This window comes from Bombus huntii, chromosome 12 (genome assembly GCF_024542735.1).
Source record: "Bombus huntii isolate Logan2020A chromosome 12, iyBomHunt1.1, whole genome shotgun sequence".
Taxonomy (NCBI): domain Eukaryota; kingdom Metazoa; phylum Arthropoda; class Insecta; order Hymenoptera; family Apidae; genus Bombus; species Bombus huntii.
This window is the reverse complement of record NC_066249.1, coordinates 7276747-7295237: the sequence shown is the minus strand read 5'-3', so window position 1 is coordinate 7295237 and position 18491 is coordinate 7276747. Positions and strand designations below refer to the sequence as shown.

The window sequence follows — 18491 nt, the reverse complement described above, 5'->3', positions numbered from 1 at the left end:
GGGAGGAGGCAAGTTGGGCACTCGGCTCTCAGAAGAGCGAGAGGTCTTTCGTTGGAGAGTGGTGGTTGGATAAATGGAGGTGGCACGCGGGTTTAGATGAACGTCAAGTTTTTACGATTGTATCTATCTGACTGACGCACGTGCACAAAAGCATGTGTCGTCGGTAAGAAGTAAGAAGTTCGTTTGCGCGCGAAGAGTGTTGCGTCTTTAAATGCATCATTTATCGTCAGCAAACGAACTCGATGATTTACCGAACACCATCGAGATCAACTTCGATTAGTATCGCAGCAAATTTTGTTAATATGGTGCGTAGAATAAAATTTCAAATATTATAGTATGTTAAGTCACACGATAGGAGAAAGATGGATTTTTCGATAATACCATAAATGTAGTTTATTAATAAATCAAATGTAATTACGTGAAGCCAATGTGAAGTAACCTGTGCAGTTGATAATCTTCGCCTGAGTGAGTAACAATATAATTACTCTTCCCATAAATGTAAGATTAATTTAATTATGCAATACATTAACTTCTTCCAACTGCTGTACATCTTTGTGTGTTTTGAAACGTTGCAATGTATCAACGGTCGAAATAAATACAGCTGAAGTCAAGGAAAAGGTTAAATATTATAATTTGCTACTTCTATTCACACAGGGAATATTCATAGCTTGGGATAATAACATTCCTGTGACGCAATAAAACTTGATTTCCTAAATATTAGCTATTCATTTTGTTTTGCAAAAGAACCAGAAATATTCTAAAATAATTTGTAAATCGTAAAATATAGTTTTTATATAAATTTTCTCTTTCAATCAAAAGAATATTTCTATTTAAAAATATTTATAAATATTTTAATTTTGTGTGAAAAGATACACTGTACATAATATTTTTGTTTATATATTATAAGCAATATACATAGATATTGCAGTATTCCACATCTTGTAACGCAAATAATGAATTTCCCTTTCAGCGTTCAAATCTATCACGATAGACGTGACATGCATTTTAATGATACGCTTCACGCAACTTTATATATTTATATATTTAGCGATGATATTAAGATTGTAATATATATATATATATATATCAGCTTTATATTTGATATCCTTCTTTCCTTCGTTTTATATAAACGATGCCTCTATTCGTTCTAGCGTTCTCGCTTTATAGATATGTACTTAACCAAAGCGCTTATAGCAATCGTTCAATGTGAAATAAAATATTTTATATATCTTTCTCTTAGTTTATGGACTTAGTTTATGCACTGTTTTTCTACTATTAAATAGATAAATATCGTTACAAATTCCTACATAAATCCTGATTCTTATCCTTTAACTAAGTCTATCTAATTAACACACGCTTTTTGCAGTATTGTTATTTTTCAAATTAATTTTATGAAAATATTAATTTTCCTCGGATACGCTTTTTCATATGAAATCATAAGAGTATACTTGATCACTAAATTGATCGTATAGTGCGGTGTACTAAAAATTATCCATTGTCTAACAATATAGGCTGTGTGTTTGTTTATATAAATTTATATATAAATATATAGATTTACAAAGAATTTTATACGAAAATCCCTGCTATGCCAGTACTTTTGTTTATCAGTAGATAATAAATTAAATGAAACGTAGGCAAAAATTTGTTTTGCTTACTAAATATTATAACGAATACCTTACCTTGTAAGTGTGTATGAAATTTAATTCATACAATGTATAAAAATCCACAAAATACATTGATCACATACAGAATTTTCAAATTATCACAAAGTTTGGTTAGAATCCATTACGATATTTGTCACTTAAATAGGTGAATGCATATATGTAATTAAGACAGGACAGCAAATGTTCTTAACTATTGACTTGAGAAAATAGGGACGTTGCAGGGGTGAACGTAGAGTTTAGATGAGTTGGAAGTTAGGATTAGTGGTTGGGGTGAAATGACGATCGTAAAACGTCCTCCGAGTGGATTCACCGTGTGATAGCCAACGAAAGATACGTGTGCACATGCGATATCCCGGTAGTACTTTACTTGCGACTAAATTTACTGATTGACCCACGACAATTGTTGTCGTTGCGGTAGAAACGGATTTTACGCATTCCATAGATGCCGGATCAGTGACAAAAATCTTTACGTGGAGCACTTAGGTCAAATTGTTTCCAGTTAAATCGTAAATCTCTCTGACTAATCTGATTACATCTTGCGCAATTAAAAATTATCGATTTTCGTGTGGATTAAAAGATTTGGCAGATGAAATTAGTTTCGTCTGAACTAGTAGGTAGTTCACGACTGTTTATTAACGTATTATTGTCACGATTGCTATTCAGTGCTCAAACTATATATACATTTTACCCCGCCAATATGGTGATAACACCTTCTGGATGTCTGCACTATGTTCTGATATACCTGTATATCAATGGTATTTCTGATCCAATTAGCTGACGCGATCACAAGCCATTAAATACTCAGTTTTTCTGCTCTTTTCCTTTTAACTCTTTTTCCCAGTAACTCGCCTTTGTTTTCTCGACTCTGTTGACATCGTAACTCGTATGTGTTGGTGTACAATTATATTTATGTTTGGGTATAGATTACCCTAATTTTCAATGACTGTCATTTTCCATTGCTCTTTTTCTCTCGTTATTCTTGTCTATAGCCACTCTCCCTATACTCAGATTTTTCCAATAGTATTATCGAGATTGTTGACCTGTGTTTTAGCAATTACGTATTTATATCGCGTGACTTCAACCAGCCCTGTGTTAAGTGGAGTAGTCAAATTCCACTCGAATTCGATTTTACTCGAGGGATAGCGTCTTCCCCCGAATATTTGGTGAACGACCTTAGTCTCTGCAGTTTAGCCCAAATGAACCATACGTGGAACTCTCTTGCCTCTTGCTTGGATTTGAGTTTCTCTAACATCAATGACGTTGTGATATCTATATCCGTCGATCCATTACTCGAATGTGATTTATACTATCCTGCCTTAACCATGCAATTGCACGTTCATCCATCACTCTACGCAACGTTTACTAATAATAATGTTACCTATAAGTACGATTTCAAACGTGGTGATTACACTGGAGTGTGTAACTACTTAAATTCTATCGTTTGGGACGATGCTTTAAAAAACACGATACTCGATGATGCAGTTTGCCTATTGAGTAGTTTGGAATGTAATTTCGTTTTTTTGTATGAGAATTGAAGACGATCTTTTTACTCAGTTTTATTCAGTTATGTAAACTCAATTTTTTAACAATTTCCCGTGTTGTTATGCGACGATGTGCTTCGACCAGTGCCTTTATTTGGTGTTCGTTAGCCTCAACTGACCTTCCAGAATGTGCTGCGTCTTTGAGATCGAAATTATCGAAAATCAATTCTCATACTGGTGGATTATAGTAAAAAATAATAATAATTTTATTGCCATTTGAATAAATATGAATATAGATATATACAGTCGATCACAAAAAAATTCAGACACTAATACCATTTTGATAGAAAATTGCACGATGTACCGAGGACCAAATATTAATGGAATTTAGATCTTTGAAAAGATCTTGGATATTTAACGTTGAAATATCTTCAGTATAATGTGTATATTGCGCTGCAAACAATTTTTGCCATCAAACACATTGTTTATCCATTGATAGTTTTCCTGCCTGTTTTGCTTATTTGTCACAATTTTTTCTTTCTTTCCTGTGTCTCCTTTTATTTTATTCTTAACTCTATATTTACTTTTCCTTGGAAACGCTGTTTCTTTTCTTTGTCTTGTTCCGTTTTATTCATTCCTTTCGGGTCTTACACACCATTTGTAAGGTTTACGTGTTTCCTTCCTTCCAGTTACTATGTTATCTTACCTTTTGGCTTTTTGTTACTCATAAACAACCAACATGTGTATATGCACTATTACACGTTTACACAAGTTTATGTACATATGCGTGTTCGTATGCACGCACAGATGCTTAAAGATATGTTTTCGAACCAGTGCATTTCAATTTTCTTTGTGTCTTTTTGCATCCCCCTCAATTATATGTAATTTATGTTGAATGTATATTACATTTCGGTGACATATAAATTGCATTGTCACCTACGTATGTGGAAATATGAATTTTTATCAGATTTTATCACTTTTACAGCCATTGCGTGTTTCTTTGCATATAGAATGTTTAACGTGTCTATATGCGTCTTAAAAAAATTAAAATAATATTGTGTACTATCGAAGAAGAAAATGGTAAAATATATTGGGCATATATTTTCCTCTTAATTCTTCCCTTGAACAACGAATAATTTATAGATCTCTTAGAATTCTCATATTTATTGTATATAGTTACATGTTTATCGTATGCAAATTTAAAATAGGAACGTACGCGGTGATTTTTTATTATATATAGATATTTGCTTTGCTTTAGAACAATTCTAGATTTGCATTTATATATCCGTTTTGTATTCCAATATTAATTGTAAATTCTTATTTTTGCAAGGATTTGACTAAAAAAATAGTCTGCCAAATAATCTAATTAATCTCTAGCTGACTTAATCGACTTTACATGTGATTTCAAGTTATTAGAAATATCAAAAAAAAATTATCATATCGTGCAAAATTATTTTTTTTTTTTTTTTTGTGTGTTTGTTTTGAGTAAAGCAGTTTACAATCGATGTACACGCGAGTATGTTGAATGTGACAAAATATGTCCTTCGATCGACTATGTTTTCTAGGTGAATGTATTTCTCTGCGATGTGTTGTCTCGCTTTATCTGCATGAACGACGTTAAAGAAAAAAAGTTGACGAGCACTGGAGCGTCAGTTGTTCGTGTGGGCAGTGCTTATTTTCTGCAGAATTTACGCAAATCGAGGTCAAAGTCCTTTAGATTAACGTGGATTGGTTACATGGTAGAGATGGTATGAAATTACAAGTGTCTTACGTGTATTCTTGTCAATACCAGACGCACCTAAACGAAGCCGGCATTTAGACGATTGCTGCCGTGCATTGGAATCATTGCTGATTCCAAGAATCTGTGGAATACTAAGGTATCGGACATGAGCTACATGTTATTTAAGTTTATCGTTTCGAGTGTATTGTTTTCTAGCTAGATAATTTAACAATTTAATAAACGACATTTACTTATTCTTTACTATATTGATTAGTATCTTTTTGAGCACTGATTGTTTTGATTGTTATGATATTTATGATCAGAATGATAGCCATAATTTGTCCAATGTATTTCGAAATTAGTTTAGCAATTATTGTCAAAAACATAAAAAGAAAGTAAGGATACATAAGAAATATTTTTAGAGAAAAGAACTCGTAATCAAATTATAACATATTTAACGTCTTACTATATTAAAAATGGTGTAATTGCCAGTACAGTCCTATCAACAAATAAGCTAGTTCGTTACGACTTAATATTGATATATAATAAAAGAAACAGTGAAACAGTATGGAAAATAATAAGTAACTATTACAAGTACAGTAAGATTGTTACTAATAGCGTATTAAGATAATGGTAAAATGATATAAAGATGCAGCACATAACTACGTCGCAGACCAAGTTTAGTCACTGTATACTGTATTAGACACAACAAATTTATACACTGTCTTAACCTGTACTTGGCAACGTTATCTGTCACCTGTTCATCTGGTGTTTACACTCACAATCAGTTGTATCAATTATATGATGTGCGTATGTCTGGCACAGTTAGTGCAGTTATAAAGGGAGAGCGAAACACTTCGTTGCCAGAATACTTGGATCATTCTCAATTATTTGTCTATTGCTTTTAATGTCGACTTTTCGAAACTACGTGCTTTCTGTAAAATTACGGTTTGTAGAACACACATTCGTCACTCGAACAATGATAAAACAGTATCGTGCCATCGTGTCATTACGTTGTGTAACGTTAAATAAAAGCTGCTTCCACCATTATCTGGGAAAATAGGCTAGATTAGAGAAAAATATTCTAATTTAAATTATTCATATAGCCCTTTGCCACTTTTCAGCAATACATACAAAAATTACATAGTTTTTACATACAAGAAGTACATAGATATGTATTTTTGAAATCTTACTTTATTAATTCTTCTCATAGGCCGCTAACTTTACATTTTGAGAGTAGCAATCGAATTAATAACATCGTTCGACTTTTTCGTTCCTTCTCTTTTCATTCTTGCTCTTTTCTTCGCACGCGTTTCCCGCAATTCGAATCGATGGCACACACGATGCTACGCAAATACTGCAAATGGTCGCGAAACAGCGCGTATTGTTGATCTTCGTCTCGATTATAGTCATTTCTGCAAAATGAATAAGGGTCGTGAACGCGAGTTAGGAATAGGTTGAAAAGAAAAAGAAAGAATACCGATTGTAATGATTAATCACACGGCGACAAAATATAACTCTTCTGTCGCGGTTGAACTGGACAGGCTGACGATCACCTGTGATGATGACTACGTTTTGTCCACGACTGTACCGGCAGAAATAGTTGATCGCCGATATGGTTGTATATATTTGATTCGTTTAGCGTAGATTATATATACCCGTTGCATGCACGAGAAACGTAATGTGCGTGGATCGTCATAATATATATTAAGATGTTCTAAAAGTTTCTTTCGTTTTATAAGGAAATAATAGATACACAACATTTTTTGTTGTATATTATTTCATTGAATTATGTATGATCCACTTTATAACAATATACTTATAATATAAAACAAAAAATGTTATGCATCTATTATTTCCTTGTAAAACGTAAGGAATTTTTCGGACAACATAATATATACGTCGTGTAGGGACAATACGCGTCTCATAAATTGTTTCGCAGGTTGCAGAATACGTTCCAAACGATGCGTGTCCGTTTACTCGAAGAACGAACGCCACATGGTTGTAAAATGTTACTCGAATGGCACAACACTCAGAGTTTAGACATGTCAGTCTTTAGTTGGAAATTGAACGATGTTTTGACTTTCTTCGAGCGTTAGGATTTCTACTTACGAAATTATTCTGTATCCGGAGACTATTAATTACGTATAGTCGTATAAATTCTGTGTATTGAAACGAAATCTCAGTTATTGCCCGATTATATTGGAATTCCAATTACATATAAGTATTTTTATTTCATTCGACAAGTAGAGGTGCTAATAACGATCGTCGATATATATTTGAGCCGTTCAGAAGACATGACGATCAACTCCATAAATTGAAAAATTGAGAAAAGTGATGTTATTGCAAATAATGTCATTTTTTTAATATCTTAAAATTTTTCATTACTTGGCATCTTTTTTATACGAAATAAGAATACAGTGTACTGCTGGACGAAATCTATAAAAACGGATATAAAATGTTTCACCGTTTCAAAGCAAAGATCGTTCGTTAGGAAAACTTCGCTCGGTGTATTTCTCGTATGGGTCAAATTTCTCTTCCAGTATATAAAACGATATCTTATATCTTGTATAATATATTTAGAAATGGTTTCATAATGAAACGTGTATAATTACTAAACGGGTAATCTGTATAATAGCCTAGTTGCAGGATTAATATTTTTATTTTATAAATATATTTATAAATATCTAATTAGTATTTTGTTTTATTTGAATTCGCGAGTATTACGTTTGTTGCTAATTTTAATCCGAAGCTATGCATAACAAGATTTAATTAACGACTCAACTAAACGATATTGATAGTACGATTCGTGGTATAGAAACGAGAATGTGTCTTATCAGAGACGCAGGAAGCGATAATGGTAATTACGTCCCATCGATGTATATCCAAAGTTTAAGGTTACATCGTTCGCGTCAATCGTCTCTGATAATTCAAACATAATAATCTGGCATGAAAAGATGACTATATTCACTACTGCTATTTAAGACTTTTACTTTCGTATTAAATAAAAAAAAAAAAGGTAGTCGCAGGAACTGGTTTACAATTTGCATACAAAGAACGTATTAATCCATCGATGTAACCATAACGAATTGTAGCCGATATTGTCAGTTTCGTAAAATTTTTCATAATTCACGAATTATTAATAATTATCAAGTTATTTCAACATAAGATCATTAAGCAACGATATGTACGCAACGATTATACCGATTAAGGATTAAAATAAAAATGTGTTCCAGAAACAAAATATCGACTCTTGACCAAATCAATGTCACTGCTTGATCTTTCAATGTATAATTTTACTTATTGCTTCGCTAACTTATAAGATGTTATCAAAGATGATCTTTTTCGGGAAACATGCACATACGATCGCATGTTCGTCGTACGTATACGCACGATTCGGTCACTGCATTCTCGCGCAATACTGATCGGCGAACATACAACAATCTCGTAGCCATATGTTAACACACGAATGCAACATCGTAAATTGTTCTGTGCTCTGGAATAAAATACCTTGCTGTGGTTTACACATTCATGTCGCTGTTACGTCGAGGTTTTTGCCAATGCTGCCACCGTCTTAGGTTACAAATTCTACCGGTATTTCTTCTCCTCCGTCACCGTGCCTTTTTTTCCTCTCTTTTTGCCGCTTGTTCACGCGTTTACCCTTTTGTCCTCATGACTCCGGTATTCGCATTCATTGATTGCCTCGTTCTCGTCCGCTCCACGTAGTCTCGTGAAACACAAACGGTTTGAGTTTGACCCCTTGCATTGTAATTGTTGAATTTTCAATTATCTCTATGTATGTATATATAATACAAAAGTGACTGATCTATTCATCAACGCCCAGCCCAAATCGCTGTATCTAGATACGTGAAATTTGAACATGGAATAAGAAAGGATTTGTGGAAATAAAAGTGAGACTCTAAAGGAACAAAAAAGGGTGAAACTGTTCTTACAGGATAATCGTATCTCTATGTCCACTACAGTTAGAAACGTGAAATTCGACGTATCAACTCCTCGTTAAAAATAAAGAAACGTGTGTTGAACCGTGTCTTAAAATTCAACTCTTAAAGGGCGTTCAAACAATGAGTAATAAACATAAATCCAAATACTGTACGAGCGAAGCCGCGGGCGGCCAGCTAGTTTATAAATGAAACAATTCGATATTTGGTTTCGGAACTGTACGAATGCGCCAACGAATCGAAGGTAGCGCAATGCGTAATAACAGGATACGGTTTATAAATGATACTTAAGGGGATACATTATCTTTTTGGAATTCTTTCTAAGTAATTACAAAATGAAAAGTCCAGATCTTTTCGAATGGTATTAGTACAGCTTTTACCTTTATTTTACAGACTTTTTAAAAGAAAAATACTAAGATACAGTAAAGTTGCCCGAAGTCTTCGTTCGTCAGCACCGGCGATTCTATAACAAATGTCAGTTCCTCGAAAACGCAGTTGCAGAGCAATCAATCTTCTTAACCCATGCATTACTAGTTACTCTTGTAAGAAAGGCTTAATTTATTGCACTCCTTGGTACTCATTATTTTCTCTTGTTAAGTACCATGGTGACATAACTAATTACACACAAAGTTTGTAGCTCTGCGTCTTCTAATAGTAACACACGGTCACAGACCGTAAAACAAGCGATTAATCGCCTGCTAGATATCCGACCAAACGGATCTTGACGACTAGAGTCATGAAATTTCATCGTGGGAAACAAAAGAGAAATCATATTGCTATTTCTCTAATTCCACGATTAACGTTGCAACATTTGACTCGCGACGAAGTCTCTTCTTCTTCTTCGACTGTTGTTAACGTCAAGCCACCGTGTCTTAAGATCGAAATATGATTTGCCATTCGGAGTACGCACGGATATATGAGAAAATATACATATATATATATACATAATTTATTAGAAAAGATGCTGCCAAAACACACCAATCTTTTATAGAATATGTAATCCCTTTCCTATCACAGAAAGCCAGTGCTTATACATAGAAAGTTCACTTATGTGTAATTTGATAAAAACTATAGCTTAGTAACGCAAAGAAGATGACGAAGGGAAAATTTGTAAAGGTGTCCAGGAATGACTTGTTCGCAACAATGTTATTGATAGTATATATTAGTCAATATAGATATAAGATTTGCTCTGCTATCACGGTGTTCATTTTATTGTCAATTTTATACGGTAGTTGCCCTCGAGGCACTGTTATACGAAAGTCTCCGAAATTATCGAAACCCCTTTATCGTATCGACTATAGACTATACGTTATAGACCGATCATATCGTATAGACTAATTTAATTTTAATTGAATCCGCTAATAAAAAGTGCAACGAGTTTTAACTTCATGTACGTATCTAAAATAATCGTAATGACTCCATACTCTCGTAAATATTTGGTATTCCTATTTCAGACGATAAAAATCAAAGTTCAAGAGACAACGAACCTTTCGGTTTTGAGGTGTAAGTGCAATGACATTGAGATAAGTGGTTAGCTCCGGTGCATCGTCGTTTATGCAAGACGGAACCAGAGGCTTGGCTACGTGCGTACTCGACAAAGTAAAAAGGGCACGAAAAGAGGTATCAGAAAGATGGTGCGCGAGTGAAGGTGAGAGGATCAGTGTGCGAGAAAGAAGACACGTCGCGTCAGCGATGAGATCGGTCGAACGAAATACAAAAAAATAAGTCCTTCAATGTCTGGAGCTTGTCTTCGGCAGATCCCTGTCTTGTTCAGGTTATAAATGGCAATCTCTATTCGATATATCACACTATAAGTCGCTCTTTTACCGCACACTAAGGTAAGCATTACGTTTGGTCGCATGAGCGATTCAAAGTTTGTTACGCCAATGCGATCTTCGCTTGGTCGCGCAGTGCTGGTCGTTTGCCCTGCCCCTTCTACGTGAATTTCTCTAACCATTTTAAGATTTGTTCATACAACAGATGGTATTCGTTAAAGTTATCGACGTGATAGAAATTTTAGTAAGGAAAAGATCTTGTTTCGAGCCATTGCTTTTTCAGAAATCGCATAGATCGGTAACATCGGTAATTCAGTTGCATCATAAGACACTGAATGATATGAAGTTAGTTAGATTTACAGTGTGCGTTGTGGATCGAGCCTAATTCGCCCTCCCGCCGTCACATCAAGTGCTTCCACATCGTTCGTCTCCTCGTCGACAAAGTAGCAATGTTGCATTCCAATTTATTCCATACCATTCATCTTCCTCGGAGCTAAACTCTCCATTTTCCATTCAAGATGATAGTTAGACGAAGATATCAAACATTGGCGTAGCCAGACGGTCGAACTCGTATAAAAATAGTTTCTGGCAATGTTTATCATATATCGGTCGAAACCGCGAATTGAATGTAAATAAAAAGCAACAAATAAACGAAGCCTCCTCGTTGTATCGCATGTTTACACAAAGCAATATGAAATAAATTGACATTCTATCGCATTATTTCCTATATTAAATCTTTGAAAATATTTAATGCTACGATTAAATACTCGAAGAATGTGTGCTTTATTTATTTGACATTATGTCACTTACAAAGCGTCGAACTGAATGATGTAAATATTGAAATGTTACAAAAATATACTAAAATATTTATTTCTCTCTTATCTGTAATGCCATAAGTACGTGTATGTGCGTCATTAACTACATGGAAAAAAGATTTTAATTAAAAATATGAGACCCTACTTAGATCCTATCTACTGCAATCAGGTAAACACCGTAATATCATCGATATATACAATATATTTTGCGTTTTTCTTACCTGATATGATTTTCAAAAAATCAATACGTAATACGACTCGTGATGATAATACGTTCCCTACGAGGTTCATAATCCTCTTTATTTTGTCTCTGATGTGTGCTAGATTTTGCTTCAGTAGAAAATTCGCGATTTCGTTTTAATTCGAAATTCTATTTCCTTATAAGGTAACCAGATGTACAAACTTATTACCATCGCAAGGCTATCATTTATTTATCAACGATTAATCTTGTCATATTCGCTTTCGAAGATGCGAAACATTTTCGGTGTTTCTCATGACTTGATGTTATCGAACAAGTGAAAGTAGTGTTGAACAAGTTTCTCGCGGTGAGTAATTAAAAGATAAATTGTCGTGAATTAAAATTAAGAAATGAAAAAGCGGAATATTGCGAATTGTAATTAAGTACTGTAATAGTGATCGCAATCATTAACGGATTACATGTTTTTAATATATTTTATGTGTGTTATACAAATTATTTTAAATATTATAATATATATTAACAGAATTACCGGGTCGATTGATTAATCGTATTGGCTACTGTCTAGCGCTACAAACTATAGCGATCTAAATCAAACAACTCAATGAATGAAACCATAATTGCATTGTCCGTTTTTATGAGTTGCTAAAGAAAAGGAATTCCTTCGCGTAGCTTTGATTCTAGCGTCAAGGTGGATGTAACGTTTCGTGACAGACTATAAGCCGCCATCATTGACAGCTTGTTGCGGCTAGATGACATTCCACTAGTACATACTTGCCAATTCTGATATACAGGGTGGTTGGTAACTAACTGGTGGTACAAGCGGAAATCGGGTGATTCTACGCGAAAAAAGAAGTCGAAAATATAGAATAAAAATTTTTCGTTTGAGGCTTTGTTTTCGAGAAAATCGACTCTGAATTTTCGCTCGGTACGCGTGCGGTACGTTATAACGAATCTTACTGTAGATCGTTGTCTCGATGGAAAAATTAAAAAAAAAAATTAAAAAAAAAATTTTTATTCTATATTTTCGACTTCTTTTTTCGCGTAGAATCACCCCCTTTCCGCTTGTACCACCAGTTAGTTACCAACCACCCTGTATATCAGGGTTTGATATGTATATCACCCCTGATTTGTACATGCTAACAGAGACACAAATTAAGTATCTTTTAAACAGGAGAAAAAGATAAACAGTAGATTATCCTCCTCATGAACTAGAAATTTTAACATTCGGTTACTTCGATGCTTCGATGGCAATCAACTTTTGGAAATAAAAATTTACAATTCAGAATTAAGCAAAATTTTATCAAAGTAAGAACAGAAAGATATTTTTATATTTTTTCAAACTGTGGGTTCCCTTAAACAGACGTATTTTTTTTATCCCATCTCGATTCAGATAAGTATACCGAGTGACGAAATAATTTCTGTACATCAACCAGGCCCTGTATATTAACTTGCCCCGATTTCCCCTACTTCAAACGCGTTGCATACCATTCGTGCAACCGCAATTTCCTATGCAGCAGTTTCATCTCCAAAAAAATTGCGAAATGTTCGAGTGTCCACATCTACAAGATACATGCACAGCCGATCGATTCGTCATGGATCAGATCGATGATATTAAGATTGCGGGGATCGCTCCGATACCTTCATTTACGATGTTGCAAATATAAAAAGAGACGAACAAAAATTCGAATTTCATGGTTTTTGTTCGTCGAGCAATTTGTCTGGTATTTTTAATTTTCTTTACGGTTGTCGACTTGTCTCTGTATGGTGTAGACTATAGGAAATATAAATACACTTTCGTATTAATTTAATTTCTTCAAACTGTGATATAATTCAAATATTATATGGCGTCAGTCAATATTTTAACATAATCGATGACGTAGATGTTCAAGTTTTAGAATTTTACTCTTTAATCTCTTAGTTTGTATATTGTTAATTGCAAGCTGTTCAACATACGGACGAATTTCTCTACAAAAGTCATAAATTTTAATTCAATATAAAATTGAAAAGAAGCAAAGCAATTAAACATAAGCAGGACGATTTCTTTTATAAGACTCGTTTCATTTACGGAGTTGCAATATGAATTATTTGCAATTTATGAGTTTTGCATATTATAAGATATGATTTCATACTAGAAAACGCATCGTTCGTTTAATTTATTTAATTTACTCGGGAATTAGCATCTTCCTTTTAAACTGGTCTACTCGAACGATGGACGAACAATATCTTTTGTTCGGAACTGTACATACAACATTGTAACTACAATTTGTATTTCTATCTCGCCTCCGATCGGTTAACCAAGACTATGCACCGGTTTCCCCCTTTCTGGTTTTACTGGAGGATAATCTTTCGTCGAATAGCTGGTAAGCAAGATTCAACAGCAACGGCATTATTGGCGATTCACGAAAGAATCTTCATCGATTTGCTTCGCCTTTATGCGCGTACTTCATACCTGAGAAAATACCGTTTTCTTTATCGTTTTCTGTCCTTTCTTCTTTTCACTCTTTCTCCCCTCTTTACCACTGTACACCACTTATACACTATAATCGCGAAGGATCGCCGTTTCGAAACTCCATTGCGGGCAAAAGCTTTTTACGTTGGTAAACCAGTTTCTTATATCGTGGTCGAGTTTTTTCCTTTGTTTCAGCCTGCAACGTCACTATCTACCTTTTTTTCGTTTCTTACATTGGACATCGTTTTCGTAGAGCTTGGGTTATTATGATCGATCGCTTCATTCGGTTGTCGTCCAAGAACTTCCAGTTTAGCTAGTTGGATAACGGTCAGAAAATCAGGATCATTTTGTTAGAAAATAGAACAACTTGGCACAGTGTGCTTGTATCTCTACGATTTTCACAGATTTATCTCGCTGTACATTCGTTAAAATATGTTTCAAGTTTGTTTAATATTGAGATATTACAAGATACAATTATCATATATTATTCACGTTGCCCTTTATTCTTAACAAAAAGACCAAGGTTAGTTACGGTATTCTAATCGATAACAGCCGCGTGATATCTTTGATTTCTCATATTGGTATCGTAGTGGTATAAAGTTGCGAATCGTATGGTCCCAGATCTAACGTCGTAGATCTGAAACGCAAACTCGATAATTCTCCAGTTACAATCGAATTCGAATCGCCGAATCGACTCAGGCTCGTTTAACGGGGGAAAGTTTAAAAGGAATCAAATACGTAACGCGCTTGAGCGATCAAATAAACTGGACGTCTGGTACTGGAACAAGATGATCAGCTCTCTAAAATTGACCTTCCACAGCTGCGATTTCCGGCCAAGATTCTACTAATTCACGTGCTCGTATCGTTTGGTGCGGTTACACACGATGCTGACTGGCCGTTAGCGAGGGGTCAGCAACACCGCAGGTTATTTTCAGCCCTTTCGCACCGCGTTTCAGCCCTCTCACCGGTGCGAGTCATTTCTACTGACATGCATCTCTTCTCTGACGCATTTGTACTCGGTGTGTGCATACGCTGAAAGTGTTTGACCAGTTTCGTGGCGTAGCATCAATAAACACGAAATTGATGATCTCGGTTATACCGCGAGCCGACGCGACCTCCGAATATCGGAGCGCCTATGTGATACGCGCGTCACGTCCATCGACATAACGTCTACGAACTATGCTAATGTTGCGGTTACTTTCTTCATTCACAAGACTTGTCACGATTTTCTTCGATTTCATACACCAGACAGAAAGAGGTGACAGGTCGTCTGACCATTCGCACGACATACTTACTGTCTTGGTTGTCAGGGATGCGTTACTTTCTTTGGGTATTGCAATTGGATACTGGGCGCTGTGCCGCACCATGTCGCGCCGTGAGCTATTAGAAGCGCGTGGAATTTCTGTCGCCCGTACGTTTATAGGTAAATTAAGGTGTTGATATCACAAATGTACCAAACTATATTTTTTCTAAATGTGAGTTTATACCATCAACTGAATTTATAGTAGGATAGTAGGCGATCCGGAACAGTTTCGATTAAAATATCGTAATATAATTTTATCTCAGCATTTTTTATTTGAGTCTGTGTTTACATTATAAAGACTATCAATAGCATTTTTACTTGAAGATATTGCGTTCGCTTATAATCTATCAGTCGATGATTAATTTATTCCTATAAGTTATAGGTATTAATCGTGCAAAAGCAGAGAAATTTATTTTTTCAAAGTCGAACTGTTGCCAACAATCAAACATCTATTTTAGATATAGAACGATTTCATTGGGTGAATTAGTTTACTTTACTAGTATGGATCACTCAATTAATTATTCATGAACACGTTACGTATTTCAGAAATATGGAAAACGTTGGAAACCTAAAAAAAAGAGCGAGCTACTTAAAAGTATACGGGTAGATTTATTTCTTTATATCATCGATCAACGATCTCTTCATGGAGAGCTTATTTCTACCGTTATAAGGAACAATTCACGGACGAATATTACGCAATTATCAAAATTAGAGTTTCCAGGTGTAATCTACAGGTAGGTATTATTTTCGGAAACGTATTGCAATTAGCTCTATCACGAATTGAATCACACACTACGAATGAGGTGTATCTTATGCTATTAAAACAACGAATTGGCCATGTTTCATTCATAGCTTACCAATCGGCTGAATTTAACTGGGTGAATTTAAATTGGGCAATTCGGAAAACAGGCAACAAAAATTAGAATTTCTAGCGATATACGAATCTTATTTGTCCCGTGTGTATAAGAGTAAAGAAATGTATGAATCGGATTATCATTTTCTCAAATTGTACGATTTTGCATTCTATTTTGCATATAAATGCAATTTTGTATTGTACTTTACGAGTTTTAAATATGTATATTTCTGTTTACTATTCGTCCTTTTCTTTATAATTGAGATCAGAAAGGTATAAAATTCAATCGTGCGTTGCAAATAGACTGCAAATAGATCTTCGTCAAAAACTTTGTAACTTTTATCGGAGTAACAGAAATTTATAAAAAAAGATCCAAAGATAAAAACAAATTTACAATTTCTATCATTATAAACCAACGAAAAAATGACAAGCAATAATATTTTACACACTTTCAGCGAAATCAGCGTGATACTTAGGAATATATCAAATAAATATAGGGAAACCTTTTCGCTCTTGTATTTATTTTACTCTATTTTGTTCTCAGAGTGAAATAAAAAATTAAAAACCCATTTCTGCGTCGGCAGCTTTCAAGGGTAGAAGATGCATATTCTCGCGATGCAAATACGTGTTTGTCAATTTGCTTGGAATGCGAGGAAGGTGTCCGAGGTATGTTCGTCGACTGTTGAACGCATCGACGGATATATCAGCTTACCAACAATACGATCTTTGTAATAAAAACACGCTACAATGCAGGATGGCAATTACGAGACAAAAGAAAACGATAAAAATCAATCAGAGGTCACCGATTCGAGATCACAAATACGCAATAAGTAGCAGTTCGAAGGGTCTCGGTGTGGGCCGAAAAAACCGGTTTCAGGTAATGATGGACTACCTACTTGCAGCCCAGTCAGGCAGATTATAATGAACTTTTTTGGTGTAAATAACTAGCGATGGGCTTAAGTACGTCGCGAGTAAGGTGGAACATTGATCGACTAGATTCGAGCCTTCTATAAGTAAATATTTGTCTGATTCGGATTTGTAACATACGTATTCCACTTGATCCCATCACTATCAATAACCTGGCCGCAGATTTTTCAACCAAGTAAGTTCTTTCAGTGAACGTAGAATCGGGGATGCAACGTGATAAACCTGTTGTGAAAAAAATGCCACGGTATTTCGCTGCAGAATCTTCGTTCGTTTATCGACCCTGTGACTAAGGAACTCGAATCTAAAGCGACAAAAAATTAATTATCCGATGAATTTGCAACTTTACACGCGCATCCCATATACATTCCTTTACCTTCGTTATTGGAGTTATAATCTCTATTATAATTTTATTTACGGTAATAAATTCAAATTGAAATGCGCATCTAACTACGATATTCCACCCTTCGTGTTTTGTGATTTAGTTGTATTTCTATTAACGATTCGATAGACGAAAATTTTGTAAACTCGAAGTCATGGTAGGTCTTTCTTTTTGTCGAAGAAAAGATTTGGAGATAATCGTTTCTAACATATACGAGATGGACTTATCAATAATTTACATACACTTTAAAGCTTCCTTGTTTAGTAATTTTTTTTTTTTTTTCGTGGCATTTATGGTTCGAAGATAAATAAACGTATTTATATAGTCACAGAATGCTTGAGAAATTTCTAAAAAATTCTTTTAAAAACCGTCGTAAAACCTTAATTTGAGAACTAAGTCTCTCTAATTGACCTGACGAGTTGATTTAATTGACCGCGATATCAAGGGCCCGAAAACATCAGAGGCAGATACTTGTATTTTGTTTTTGAATCTCGATCTCGATTCACGTTGACGTTCAGATTGCAGACGATACTTGTAATAAATATCGCGACATTATGTTTGGCCTGATCGTAAAACGTGGAATGTAAACGAGGGCGGATGGCGGATTAAACGCGAGGAACCAAATCTGACCAACATTGTGATATTATTCGTCGGCTGATCGTAAAGAATGGAATGTAAAGAAAGAACTTGTCCTCAAGTGACCTGAGAACTTAGCCAGCAGACGATTTCGAAAGATGCACGCACGATATCTATGCTTTTTGTGTATCTCTGTAGAAGTTTGGAATTAATGGTTCTTTTAATACCTTAGTTCCTGATACATTTTCAGCTGATAAAAGATTGTTTCCGCGAATAATCGTTGGTTAGTTCCTTTTAGAGTTATTTGAGAAATGAAATATCGACGATTGTTTAAAGATTTACAGAAAACGATGTTTTCATTGCACTATAAGTTAGAGAATCGTAAGTTTAC

General features: G+C 34.7%; 2 long non-coding RNA genes across 6 annotated transcripts; one reads left to right on the top strand and one right to left on the bottom strand.

Annotated features, from left to right (window-relative positions):
* The first annotated feature begins 106 nt into the window (after positions 1-106).
* LOC126871828 (uncharacterized) lies at positions 107-17585 on the top strand. Of its 3 annotated transcripts, XR_007691763.1 has the most exons (4): positions 107-465; positions 15912-16099; positions 16763-16884; positions 16972-17585. It is a non-coding gene; the product is annotated as an uncharacterized LOC126871828 (long non-coding RNA). The 3 variants fall into 3 exon arrangements; XR_007691762.1 differs by having other exon boundaries at positions 107-305; positions 16763-17585; XR_007691761.1 differs by having other exon boundaries at positions 16763-17585.
* LOC126871821 (uncharacterized) lies at positions 4592-6581 on the bottom strand. Of its 3 annotated transcripts, none has more exons than XR_007691748.1 (3): positions 6346-6490; positions 6059-6280; positions 4592-5929 (listed from the first exon to the last, which is right to left on the bottom strand). It is a non-coding gene; the product is annotated as an uncharacterized LOC126871821 (long non-coding RNA). The 3 variants fall into 3 exon arrangements; XR_007691749.1 differs by having other exon boundaries at positions 4592-5916; XR_007691747.1 differs by lacking the exon at positions 4592-5929 and having other exon boundaries at positions 6042-6280; positions 6346-6581.
* Positions 17586-18491: the final 906 nt, after the last annotated feature.